Genomic DNA, 12,953 nt, shown 5'->3' on the forward strand with positions numbered 1-12,953 from the left:
TTTTCAATTCAAAATGTCTATATATGGAATAGCATTGAGTTTTAAGCTTTATAGAGTAGCCCAACAAAGCCTTCTTACGGTTTAGAAAACATGCAAATTAAACTGGAAGAACAGGTCCACCCCTTAGTAATAGGGAGTTTTTGAGTATGTATTAAGCCTGCAATACCCGACAATGGCCTGTGCCTCTGACTCCGCCTTTCAGAGGAGTTATGCAATAACATGTATGTCACATGTTTTTTTTACATGACTGAAATAAGTTAACTTTTATTCATTGTATGTACTGATATTACTGCAAGGAAGTAAATGGAACAAAATGGCCTAAGAAAATCAGTTTGTTGTAAATAGTTTTTTTTAAGATAAAGTGCAGAAATGTAAAGCAATAAAACAAACACTTAAAATAAAAAGGCATTTAATTTTTTTATTGTATTAATTTAAAGCATCAGAAGCGCAGAAAAGATTAGAGCTATACATCTACCTGAAGGTTTTTCTACTGAATTTACAGGGGGCCCTTAGTTGTTTCTTAAACATATCAATCAGTACATCATAAATGCTTATGTTAATTAGGAAGTAAGACTAAATACTGTAGTAAATACTTATTAGGAGCATCATTATAAACTCAAAAATTTGAAAAAAGAAGGAACATCATTTAAATAATGAGTTTGGTGTCAACTTTGACTGTTCTTTATAATGGTAACAGATAAAATGTTATGTCTTAAGAAAAAAAAATAAAGAGGTATGCTGATTTTAACTGCAATAGAATAGAACAGAATAGAATATAATGATCCATGTGTTTTTAAAGGGCCTTTTACTATTTACTGTAAAATATTTGTTTAAGTATTGAATGAGTATCCACCGAATGTTTTTCTCTTTTCCATTAGAGATTTATTAAATACATGTGCATAAAACCAGGCAGAGAAAGTTGAAAAAGCAGAATGATATACTGAGCAGAGGTACAATGGAGAATAGACTCCATGCACTTATCTGTCCACCTTCCACTGTAAGAGATTATGTCCTGGGTGGCCTTTGAGCTGAAAACAGTAGAGTTAAAGAGAGTTAATTAACATTTGATCCTAACCCCCTTTACATCCCCAGAAGTTCATTTTCAATTCCATTTCAAGCCATTCACTCATTTTGGTGGCGGAAGATTGGAAGTGGTGTCATCATCTGAACTGAGAGGCGGTGTCCCATTGCTGCTGTTTGGGCAGAAAACAGGCATGTTGAAGGTTCGTGACAGGAAGCAGATGTTTGCCTTACCTCTTAGCAGACACATGTCAACAGGCGCTGCCTTTGTGCTGCTCAAGTTTCCTGACACCATGCAGAAAAAGATGGAAAATGGAGTAAAGCAGCAGAGATACAATTCTTTCACTGCCTCTTACACTCACAAAGGTATCTCACCTACATTTGAAGATTTACATAATTTTATTCTATAACAAATTCCTATACACTTTTTTTTCAGATAATCTTAATACTAACCTTTTAAATATATTAAATAATACACACTCATTAGCTTAATATAGCTTATTTATTTCAAATACATAACCATCATGTTTATGTATTAAGAATTAGGTTTATTGCTAAATTGCATAATAATCAGAGGTTACTTTTATGCAATTTCAACAATAAATGTTGTGGTTTTGAAATATATACGCTCTTTAGGATTAATTTAGAGTAAGTATACAATATGAATACTACATACATAAACCTGATGATTATGTATTAAGAAATAAATACTCTTTACTATACAAATTAATATGCATCATGTAAGCTTTATTTAATAGGTTTGTGTTAAAAATAATCTAAAAAAAGTTCATGGGAATTTTCTATATCATAAAATTAGATAAGATTTTGGAGACATATCCTTGTGAGTGTACATCATTGTGAAGATCAGATATATACACTCTTATATTGATAGAACCACAGGGGGCTTGTTTCAGAAGATATTGGTGTGAGTTTATAAAGTCGTTATAAATAAGCAAAACTTATCATCACTGACTACAATGCACAGTTTTAAAAGCAGCATTATTATTTTAAAATAAAAAGGATCTTACTCAGGAGCTAAGCAGAGGAACAATAGGTAGTACCATGCATGAAAACCCGGAGTTTCTGCATGAAGTTGGAATGTTTTCCCTGTGAAAACATTAGTTCATTCCAGGCAGAACAGCTTCCTCCTACATTCCAAAAAGGTGACACTTAAGTTCATTGTTTCTATAGAGTGACCTGAGGTAAAAGTGTATGTATGCATGGCTGTTTGTCTTGTGTTTCTGTGTTGACCTGTGATGGACTACTCACCTGTTCAAAGTGCACCTACCATCTCATCCAATGACTGCTAGAGATAGGGCTTCACTGCTGCTTTTGTAATTTACGGCCATATTGAATAGTTTGCATCCAGATAAAGCTCCTATGTCATATTAAAAGAACCCTTAAAATGTTTTTAAGCAGGTACTTGAACACAATTCTCATTCGGGCCAAATTTCTGTATAAAATGTGTTTTTATTGGTCTGGTGTAATATTTAAATTCTAAAATACTGTGCTGTCATTAACTTTGTGTGGGACAAACAGAACTTAAGTGTTGAAAACACAATATAAGAAGCAATGTGTTTAATTTGAGTTTTTGAATTAAAAAAACTTTTCTATAATATTCGTCTAAATTTAATAGGACTGTATGTCAATTTATAATTTGCTACTTTCATTGTGTAAATATGTGTAAGAAAACTCAATCTATGAAATATTGAATCCTTTTTAAATGACAAAATGCAAATCAAGGCCAATAGAAATATCAGAACCTAAAGCTGTGCCAAACTTGTTAGCAAGCTAAACTACTTACACCTGAGGCAGCCGTTGTCAATGAACAGCAAATCTTATGGATCGACAGGCTGCCATTGTAATGCAGAGGCTGCACTGGTCTGCTGTGGTAAGGAGAGGGCTAAGCACAAATGCAAAGCTCTCAGTCTTTGTCCTTCAACTTACCTATGGTCATGAAGTCTAGGCCAGGAATATTGAAGGCGCTGAGATCAGTTCCTATCACAGGGTGGCTGGACACTCCCTTATGATGGGGTGAGGAGCTTGGCCAGCTTGGAGAGGCTTTGAGAAGAGCTGCTTCTTCTCCATTTCTCCAGAATTCAGCAGTGGTGGCTCAAATTTCAGTTACGGAAGAATCACTCCCTCAACAGCAAGAAACTTTGAGAACTTATTGCATTTGCTAATTAGTTTACTTACCTGCTTAAATTGAGGGATATATATATATATATATATATATATATATATATATATATATATATATATATATATATATATATATATATATATATATATATATTTTAAAAGGTAAATGTACTTTCATTTAAATTCTTGCACTGTGGGGAGAAAGAAATCTGGGAGTCTGCTGAGCTGACTGAGTAAAAGCAAATCTTAGCTGTGACCACGCAAATACTGACACTTATGATTCAACCTAAACATTTCACTGTTTTATGCATCTAAAAAAGTTGTTCTTTTTTCACTTGGTACATGGTAGGACAATATGAGCAAAACGAAATTAAAATCCCAAGAGTTTAATTTATTTTTAAAGTGTAGAAACAGGTGGTAGTGTAAATTTTTATTTTACTTTGCCATGGTTGTAGACAGAAATGAATGTATAGATTTCAGATTAGTATATGGTGAAGAAAAGGCTATAAATTCCCTGTATGAATGGAACATAAGGTTTTATTATCTCCTCTTCCTTTTTTCTTTGTCTATGCATAGACAACATTTTGAGAAAACACTGACAAATCTTTTTTCTGTTTTTGGAAAGACGAGGGTACCTGAAGTTATTTGTGATTCAAACTTGACCAATTGGGTCACTGGAAGGAAAGTCCAGAGATTAGACTGACTTCATTTTGAGCTCCAAAGAAGGTTAAAAAGTAGTAGATCAAAACTTGTTTGTACTTTTTGCTTTTAAATGTAATTTGTCACATTTTTAGCGGTTATTCAGACACAGGATGGTAGCATGCTGAGAGAGATTATCAAAAGCCTCTTGAAATAGCAGGGATGTGCAGCTAAAGGAACTCAGGGATGTATTTGAAGTTTGTAACCTGAATGGGTCTTATAGGGTGATCTTGTCACTGCTGCTGCTTTAAAAGAGCTTTTTTTCTTATTAGTCTTGGGTGTCGATGAGTATACACAGAGGTTGGAGCTGTCATACTGCAGAGCATCAAGAATCACAGCTGGAATCATTTACGCTGTGATTCTTTTTATATTTCTGTCCACCTCGTCTGATAAAAATAAAATCTAAAGATTTGTCAGTGTTACATATATGCTGTGCCTTTTCTTGTTGTTGTGATCCTGCCCTTTTTGGACTTTTTGGTTTTGTTTATGTTTCTTTTTTAATTTTCAATTACACTTTCATTTATGTCATTCTATGTTTTCTTGGTAATTGCTTTCTTTTCCATTTTGTGTCATTGTATTGGTTTATTGTTTTTTCTAGTTTCAAACAGTATTTTTTTAGTTACTCTCTGTTGCCTCATTGTGCCTGCCTCCTTTCCCCTTAGCTCCCTTCTAGTTACTTCTATCCACAGCTGCTCCTTATCAGCTAATTAGCTAAGTCTTTGTTGTGTCTCCCTTATCCTCCTGTGCAGTTCCTCAGTGCTGGTTTCTCTTCATTACTTAATTCCTACTGTATGTTCCTCCTGAGTGTCTCCCTGTTTTCGCTCCTGATTTCCCTGCCTGTCGTTTATTGGATTTATTCTTCTGTTGCTACCACATCAAATAAATCTGCAAGAACTCTTCTCTGCCTCCTCATCTCTGCATTTGGGTCCTCAACCAACTTCCACCCAACCCTGACACCTATAAGCAGCCACAAATAATTTAATGATATAAATAGGCCCCAAAGATGTAGAACTGTACAGAAATTAGCTTTTGACTGATAATTGTTTTTTCATTCACCAAGACGGGGGGAACATTATCTTTTCCGATCACTGAGGGCTAGAAGGTCATACAGTCATAATCAGTCCTTTGTGTGTAGGCTGTTTACAAGGTTAAAAGACCAAAATGAACTTATATTTAGGGAATTTGTGTGAAATTAAGTCACACCGAGGACTAAAATGTAAGTTAACCAAAAGGATACTTTATTTTCAATACTGTGGCAATTTTGCAGTTTATTCAGGTGTCAAAAGTGAGATACACTTTTAATGGATAACAGGAAGGCTTAGAAAGGCTTATTCAAAGTTGCTTTGTGTTATCCTTCAAATAATCTTTATCCAGAAACACAGAAACCGAATTCCTTTTCAGACTTTTCCTGCAAGGATCAACATTAACTGTTATTCACCCTCGTAATTACATCAGAGTAATTTTCTAGCTTTTCTTCATGACACTGCAACTGGTGTTTACATCCATGAATGTAATGTGTCGCAGTGAAAACAATTTTTCCCCCCCGACCATTTAAACAGAATAGTTTTGATTTCTAATCTAAAAGGAGAGTTTAATTAGCTCGTAGTTTGGAAGTGATTCAGAAGGGATTTCAGCAGGTTTTATACTCTCACTTATTGAAATATAACAATTAGGGATGGGCCTTTATTGGGCAGATAAAAAAATATTGCCGTTATTATTCTCAAAGTTGGGTTGGGAGCTGGGTTTATATTAAGTAAGCTATGATGACTTTAACCTTGACATTTTAATACGGATATATATCTGTCCTCATAGGAAATGATGTGGTCTGCTCATGCGCTCTTTGTTATCAGAGAACTGAGCCACAACTGAACCCCAGCGAACCCTACTGCTGAACTAATACTAGATTTAGAGCAGTTCGGTTGTGTCTGGCACAGTCCAGCTCAACACTCAACAGATATCTCGTTTACCGTGCTCGGTTCGTTCTCGGCATGGTTTCAAAAGAGTAGAGTAAATGGGGCTTATGTTTGCTTCTTGATGATTGCTTGTGTGAATTTGGGACACTTTTTAAAAATGTAGCTTCTGTGGTATTTATTTACAGTAGCCTATATCATTTCTAGATGTCGTTTCATATGATACAAACCTGCTCAAAGACTTACTTTTACTTATTATTTAGGTAGCACACACATATCATGAATTCCTTTGACAGAATTCTAATGAGCCATTTCAATCTACATTAATACCAAGATTAGAGTGCGATTAATATAGATAAAAAGAAAATCTATGCCCATTACTTATCACAGCTGAGTAATAAGTGGCAGTGTTTCCCTTATGAGTTTTATTCTATATAAAAAAGTTAAAGCTTGTTTTTTTATTTATTTATTAATTTTTATATATCTTTAATAAACTGAATAAGAATAGAATAGAAAATCCCTTTATTGTCCCCAATGAAGACAATTCTGTGCAAGAGCAGCAAAATGACAGGCATTTAAAGTAAGACGATTCATACAAAAATAAAATTTATAAATAAAAAACAACTAATAAAAAAAGGTATAGTAAGGGCAAAGATTTTTAACATAAATACTGTGCAATTAACAAAAAAACAAATACAGAATGTACTACTAGTGAAGGTTAATTTAAGACTATTTTACAATAAGTGACAATTAAACCAGCAACAGTTGAGATATTCTTACTAAAGCAGAGATGTTGTAAAAAGTGAGCAAAAGTGCAAATAGCAGCATGATTGTAAACACTTATTGAGCTTGTTGAGTGATAATTATAAAGTCTTACAGCGCCGGTAGGAAGGATCTGAATTAACGTTCCTTTGTGAATTTAGGATGCAGCAGTCTGTTGCTGAAGGAGTGCTCCAGTTCAGCAGCAGCTTCATGCATCTTAATCTCATTAATCTACTGCACAAAAAAAAAAAAAACAGTTACTTGCTTGTATTTTTCTTTTTATCTTTTCTTTTTTGAGAAACTGTGCTGTTTTAGACGTTTTTAGATGCATCCCCACTCCAGACAAGTTTAGCAAATTCCCACCAAAGGGAACAGTGCACAAGAGACCCTGAGATGCAGGGCTAAGCTTGTGGAAGAGCGGTGGGGGGTATTCAGAGGCGTACTTAGGACAAGGAAAGTGGCAGATAGCTTAGCTTAGTCATACTGAAGTATGAAGAGGGAATTGAGTGACACTAGTAGTTATGAAAAGTACATTTCAAGAATTAGATTTTTCTCCATCATCACCTGAGTTTTAGGGAGGCTTTTCTGGAGCCCAATTGGCTGACAATGCTACTCAGGGAGTGAAGAAAAGGATGACTCGCTTCGAGGCACGTGAGTGAGTTGCTTTTATAAATAAAGGTGGAGCTATAATGACAAAAGCATTAAGCATTTTAGTCAATAGGTAAATTCCCTTGCAGTAAACATTGTTTAACCTCATGAGGACAGGACTAAGACAATTATTGCAGAAATAAGGGAATTATCTTGGATAGTTAAAGATAAAAAAAAAAGCTAATAGATAATTTAAGGGCAAGTTGCACTTCAAACTGAAACTGTAAGAAAACAACAACAACAACAAAAAACTCAGTGGAAGTACAAAATGGAGCCTTCAAATGATCATTTCATTCATTAAGTCAATCAAACTCTCTGTTCGAATGAGTCACAGCCCTGATTTCTGATTGTACAAAGTTCAGAAGCAACAACTTCCACCAAAGCATTGGCAAAAACTGCCAATAACTAAGAATTTGTCTTTTAAGTCATTGCGGAGGAATTTTGTCAATTATTTGCAGAATTGTTTTAATTAATTGTGTTTCGAGAGTACTTTAGGTTTGAATGACCGTTTGTCTTTTCATTCTTTTTTTCACAACCTGTTTAAGGTCATCTGACTACATGTTAATGCAATCTAAGTGCTATTTATTTTTCAGTAATTTGGTTTGGCTGTTGCCACTGAAACTAAACTCCTGTATACCGCTTTTTACTTTGGTCTGTTCAGAGTTCTTTTGTTTTTTAGCTTTCTTTGTCACAAACAAACATAACAAAGGAACTTTGTAATGGGGCAATACATTTCCCCAAATTGTATTATAAGATAATTTGATCAACTTTCAGATGCTGTTCTGTAAATTAGCTTTATGCAGAAAACACAAAATTATTGTGAAACTGTTTCGAAGCAGAATTGATGACCCAGCTGCTGTGATCCTGGGAGTTATTTGAAATCCCGACTAATTTCACCGAATATTTTTCCATCCTCCAGTGCAGCATGGCTAAAGGCTACATGGTGTAATGGGAAGTCATTAGCTTTCGGTCTGATGCAGTTTGTTCTCAGTCCCTTGTTGCTGCATTTATATTTCATATCTCATGTTTCACACTGTATTAACAGCTGTGGCTTGTTTTTGCCATCTGCAGACGCTTACTTTAGTTTACCCGGCTTTGTAATAATAACATGTTTTCTTCTTGCAGCTCTCTCAATAGACAACGTACTGCACATTTTTGACAGGTGCTGAAGCATTTGCTCCTGAGACATGATGAGGAGGGTTATTACTGCATTATTTAGTTCCCTCGCAAATAAACAAACACATTTCCTTCCTGGTACTATGTGTGTCTCACTACTCAGGGTTATGTTTTGCATAGCTCCAACTCTGAGGACCAAATTATGATTTACGTTGTCTAGCAGGTACCTTAGTGCCCCTTTTCACCTCCAACTAGACCCACTTAGTGTTGAATATTTTCCCCTCCATACCCTCTCATTTACTCAGTATCCATCTCCTTTTGTGACCTTTTTACATTCACCTTTCCTTGTTTCACCTTCTTGCTATCACTACAGTGTCTCAGGTTCCGCTCTACAGTCTAGTTTCAGTATAATAACTTGACACTTCACATTGCATTAGTCTTAGTCCTGACAACAAGGTTATGTGACCTATAGTGTCAGAGAGCATACAGTGTAGTTGCCTGCAGTAGCTATTTATCAAGACAGCTTTGGGCCACCTATGATTCAGAGCATAACAAATACAGATGTGAGGCGGTTAAAATGAGGACATATTTGTCCAAAGACTACAGTCTTATTCAGCAAACATCGTCACAGTTATTTTTTTCAATGAGTTGTTTTTTATTTCTTGCAAAAGACCAAATTACAGTTTCGTAAACTTGCACTAAAAGAAAAGCCCTCAGTTTAACGTTATATTTAACTTAACCCATGGAAGTATTTTAAAAACTGGTCAAAACCACATGGACTGTTTTTAAGAAGAGAGTGTAATATCCTTATTTTTTAATATGATGTAACAGCATATTAAGAACACGTATTGGGTCCATGGACCGCTGGATAAATATGCATCCTTTATTTGTTCTGAGTCTGACCTCAACTATGCTGATGTACAAGAAAAAGCCTAAAGCTGTGCAGAAGAAGTCTGGCTCTGAGCCCTTAGGAAGTCATTAAGAGACCAGTGACCTCACTGGTGAACAACCCAAAAAAGCTGCTGCCCACTGGCAGAATGTAATTTCATTTCTACCATTAGTCATCCCACCAGTTTTGGTCATCAAGTCAAATAAGAATAATGTTATTGACTATTAATGCGTCTGGTCACTAGGAACTCTTTACCTTAAATAACTCTTTACCTTAAATAACACAAACTGAGTTCCTCGCATGTTGAAAGCCAGATTTGTAAACATGATCTGTACACCTTTCTCTCTAATTAAAGAATAACAGAAAATATGGAAAAGAAGACATTGGTGTCCTTATAAACAATGTAAAAATGTTGCCAAAAGAGGAAACATTGTGCTGTCTTCCTGAAGGTCCCATCTGTCCGTTCATCCATCCAGTTAAAATTAGCTAAGATTTACTGAGAACATTGGAGAAGTGAGTTTGGAAACGCAGTGAATGTTTTTTTTTTGTAATCACCAGTGAATCTCTCTATTGAGAAATTATAAAGTTGAATCATAATAATGATGGAGGCATGCTGTATATTGTATTTAACTGAAATAAACAAACAAATAAATAGGTAGAGGTTTACTGGTAAAAGTACCGCAACTACACAGTAAGCGTTTATGTTCAGCCCTCCTCCTCCCACATCCAAATACTCTTTATATATTTCCTCTCAAATGCTCTAGTGTGCTTGCAAACAGTCTCACAGGACTGTATAACCACTGGAACTTCTGTGGCCAGTATGCATCACTGTGCTGCATAATTTATTTTATTGCACGGAGGGGTAAACCTCTATCACTCTTGCACACAATCACAGCTTTACTAAACATGTTTATCTTGTTTATTCCCCCCATCTTGCTCTCTCTCTGCCATGGTCTCTTGGGTCCGAGCGGCCCCTGTCTGCTTCCTGGTGGTGTCTGGGAGCCCACGTCTGCAAGGCACCAGGATTATTTTCCCTCTCTAACAGTTGTCACTGGCATGGACCCAGATAATTTATCTTGCTAATGGCAGGTAGGTCAGTCGAGCACTATAATTGTGATTTCCATCTTGCTGTTACTCCTTCATATCATAATGATTTAGAAAACACCCAAAACCAGCTCTGTTAAACAACAGGGTTTCATGTTTCACATTTTTAACATCTGAGAGGATTTGCATCTTTACCTATAAGTCTAAAAGAAAAAAATGCTGAATATTTAGTCTATCATGAATTAAATAGAGAAATCAAAACAAATAAGTGAAAAAAATGTGCCAATACCCTATACTGGAAACTGACCAGATTATATTCTCCTAGAGTGCATCATTTCTATTGAAGTGGAGTTCTGTGTTGTTAGTTTACAAGAGGCCTTTGTGGTTGAAAGCATTACTTTTTTTTTTTTTTATTGAAAAAGTCACCTAAAAAATTGCATGTCTGTCTTCAGCTCTCTGTGATTGCTTCTTTGCTCTTTGATGATGCCTCTAAGTATTCTGTTGACTTTTTTACAAGAGCATCTATGCCAATGATGGTTTATGATGAATTTATCTGCTCAAATTTAAGTTGAAAAAAAATTCCTCTTTAACTTCTTTGTGGTTAAATAGTAACCTGACTCCGCCAGATGGATTTGCTCCGCATATCTATCTGGAAACCTTCAGTTGAAGTAACTTTGGGAAGGGGCGAAAATACTGGTTAGCTGATTGGCCTATGTTGGTGATAGACGGGCCAAATAAACCAATCAGATCAACGGAGCATATGACGTACAGTACTAACAGAGCGACGACGAAAACACAACCACAAGCCGAAACCAGTCGGGAGAAAAGTAAAAACATCTTTTCCTCTGAGAAAAGCCTCCAGAGCAGTGTTTTGCTCTTCTTTCAGTGAGGAAATACTCTGTAATTCCGATAAAACTTGCTCGATAGCCACGCTAACGCTAGTTTCATCGGCTGAAGCCGCCATGTTCTTTAGACTGAACTGTCGCGCTTCTCGTTGCGTCACACCTCAACCCGCCTCAAAGCCAACGCTGATTGGACGTTCGTTTTGGCGAACGGCTCCAAATTTTCTTTAACGGAGAGTAGCCAGACGTGAGTGAAACCTTGAAAGCTCGCGAGATCAGGATGGTCTCACGAGGCTAGTTAAATAGTGCCTACAGGATCATTCAGAATTGTACATACATCTGTAACCAACACCATCAGTATACTTTACATTATAGGCTTGAAAAGGTCTGGGTAGAGCCTTTTGCTTTTGCTCAATATGACATGCTCTGTGTGCAACTCATTATTATAGGTCACCTGATTAGGGGCATTGCTTTTTAAATAGTCATAGAGTTTGGTTGGTTTGTGCACCAATAAACATTCTTATTTGACTTACAGTATTTGTTTTGGTTAATTTCAAAATATGCATCATACAGTATTCTGTACATTGTTAATGTAATCTGATGTGTATTTTATGTTAATTTGTATAATGATTATGAAAGAAAAGGCTGGCATCCTCAGACCTATTTAGTGTATTGTATATTGTGGCAAAAATGTGGAACTGCTGAGAGATTTTGAATGATTTAGACCCCCAAGTGGCACTTAGATTATATCAGTACAGTATGGAGCCAAGTGCTAGTCATGAGCTAGATAATGAAAGACATTTTCCATATGTATATAATGAGCTCTATGCTTTCTAAAGAGTTAACAGATTTTCTTTCTTAGTTACTAGAATGAAATCAGCAGTCAGTTGGAGTTACTGGACCATGAATCTCCAGAGAGAGGTGTACATGAAATGAGCCTGGGCTGATTTCAGTCGGGGAGGAAGGTCGTCACCACACAAATGAAAAACATGAGAAGTGGTCCAAGGTCTAATCAAGTCCTCAGACTGCACTCACTGGGAGCAATTAAGTTCCTCCCTCTCAGTGAACATAGGTAACCAGATCCCTCTATTGACATTCTCAATAAAGGTCATTTACTGTATGGATAGAATGATCAGCCCCTATTGCCCGAGAACCTTAAAGCATAAAATGGACCTGAAAATTGTGGTCAGAGCTGCAACCCAAAATAGCAAGTTATTTACAAAATTGGCAATGACATAAAATCAAAGGAAGGATCCACATGAAAGAGCAAAAGGAGTACATTCAAGAGGAGCTCCAACGATAAATGATGCGCTGTGTGCTTGGAATCTACATGTAGCATCTTCACTGCATGAATTTCAAGATCTTGGCACAGAGTCCAACTCAACCACAGGAATTCATTACCATCATTGCTGGTCTGACACAAATTAAGTCCTGGTACTTTCTGTCGTGCTTCTCAGACCACAGTACTTCATCATAAGTCATCCTTAATTTGTATGGTTGTCACAGGCAGTTGTTGTCAAGTCTGTTAGCCGGCTGCTTCCTTTGTCAAAACCTGGCAGGGCTGGAGGGACAGGGGGAGAGAGCAATGACACTTTCACACTCTGATCCTACCTGCATTGTTTATAAAACCTCAATCTGGCTTTGAGCAGAAACATGAAGTACAATCCTTGACATAAATAGCTGTATTTTCTCTCTTGAAAGAAGTTGCAAGTAAGAAGTGTTATGACTCATGCAATGTAGAAATCCAAACCTACAGATAATAACACCTTTAATTGCAAGGTTTATGCTCTCAAAGAAATTAGTCATAGCTCCACTTTGCTATTAATAAAAAATGTAAAAAAGAAATAAACAAAATGTCTGTTAAAATGTTAATTTACAATG

The sequence above is a fragment of the Cyprinodon tularosa genome, unplaced genomic scaffold (assembly GCF_016077235.1).
Source record: "Cyprinodon tularosa strain WSP-4 unplaced genomic scaffold, ASM1607723v1 ctg240, whole genome shotgun sequence".
NCBI classification, from domain to species: domain Eukaryota; kingdom Metazoa; phylum Chordata; class Actinopteri; order Cyprinodontiformes; family Cyprinodontidae; genus Cyprinodon; species Cyprinodon tularosa.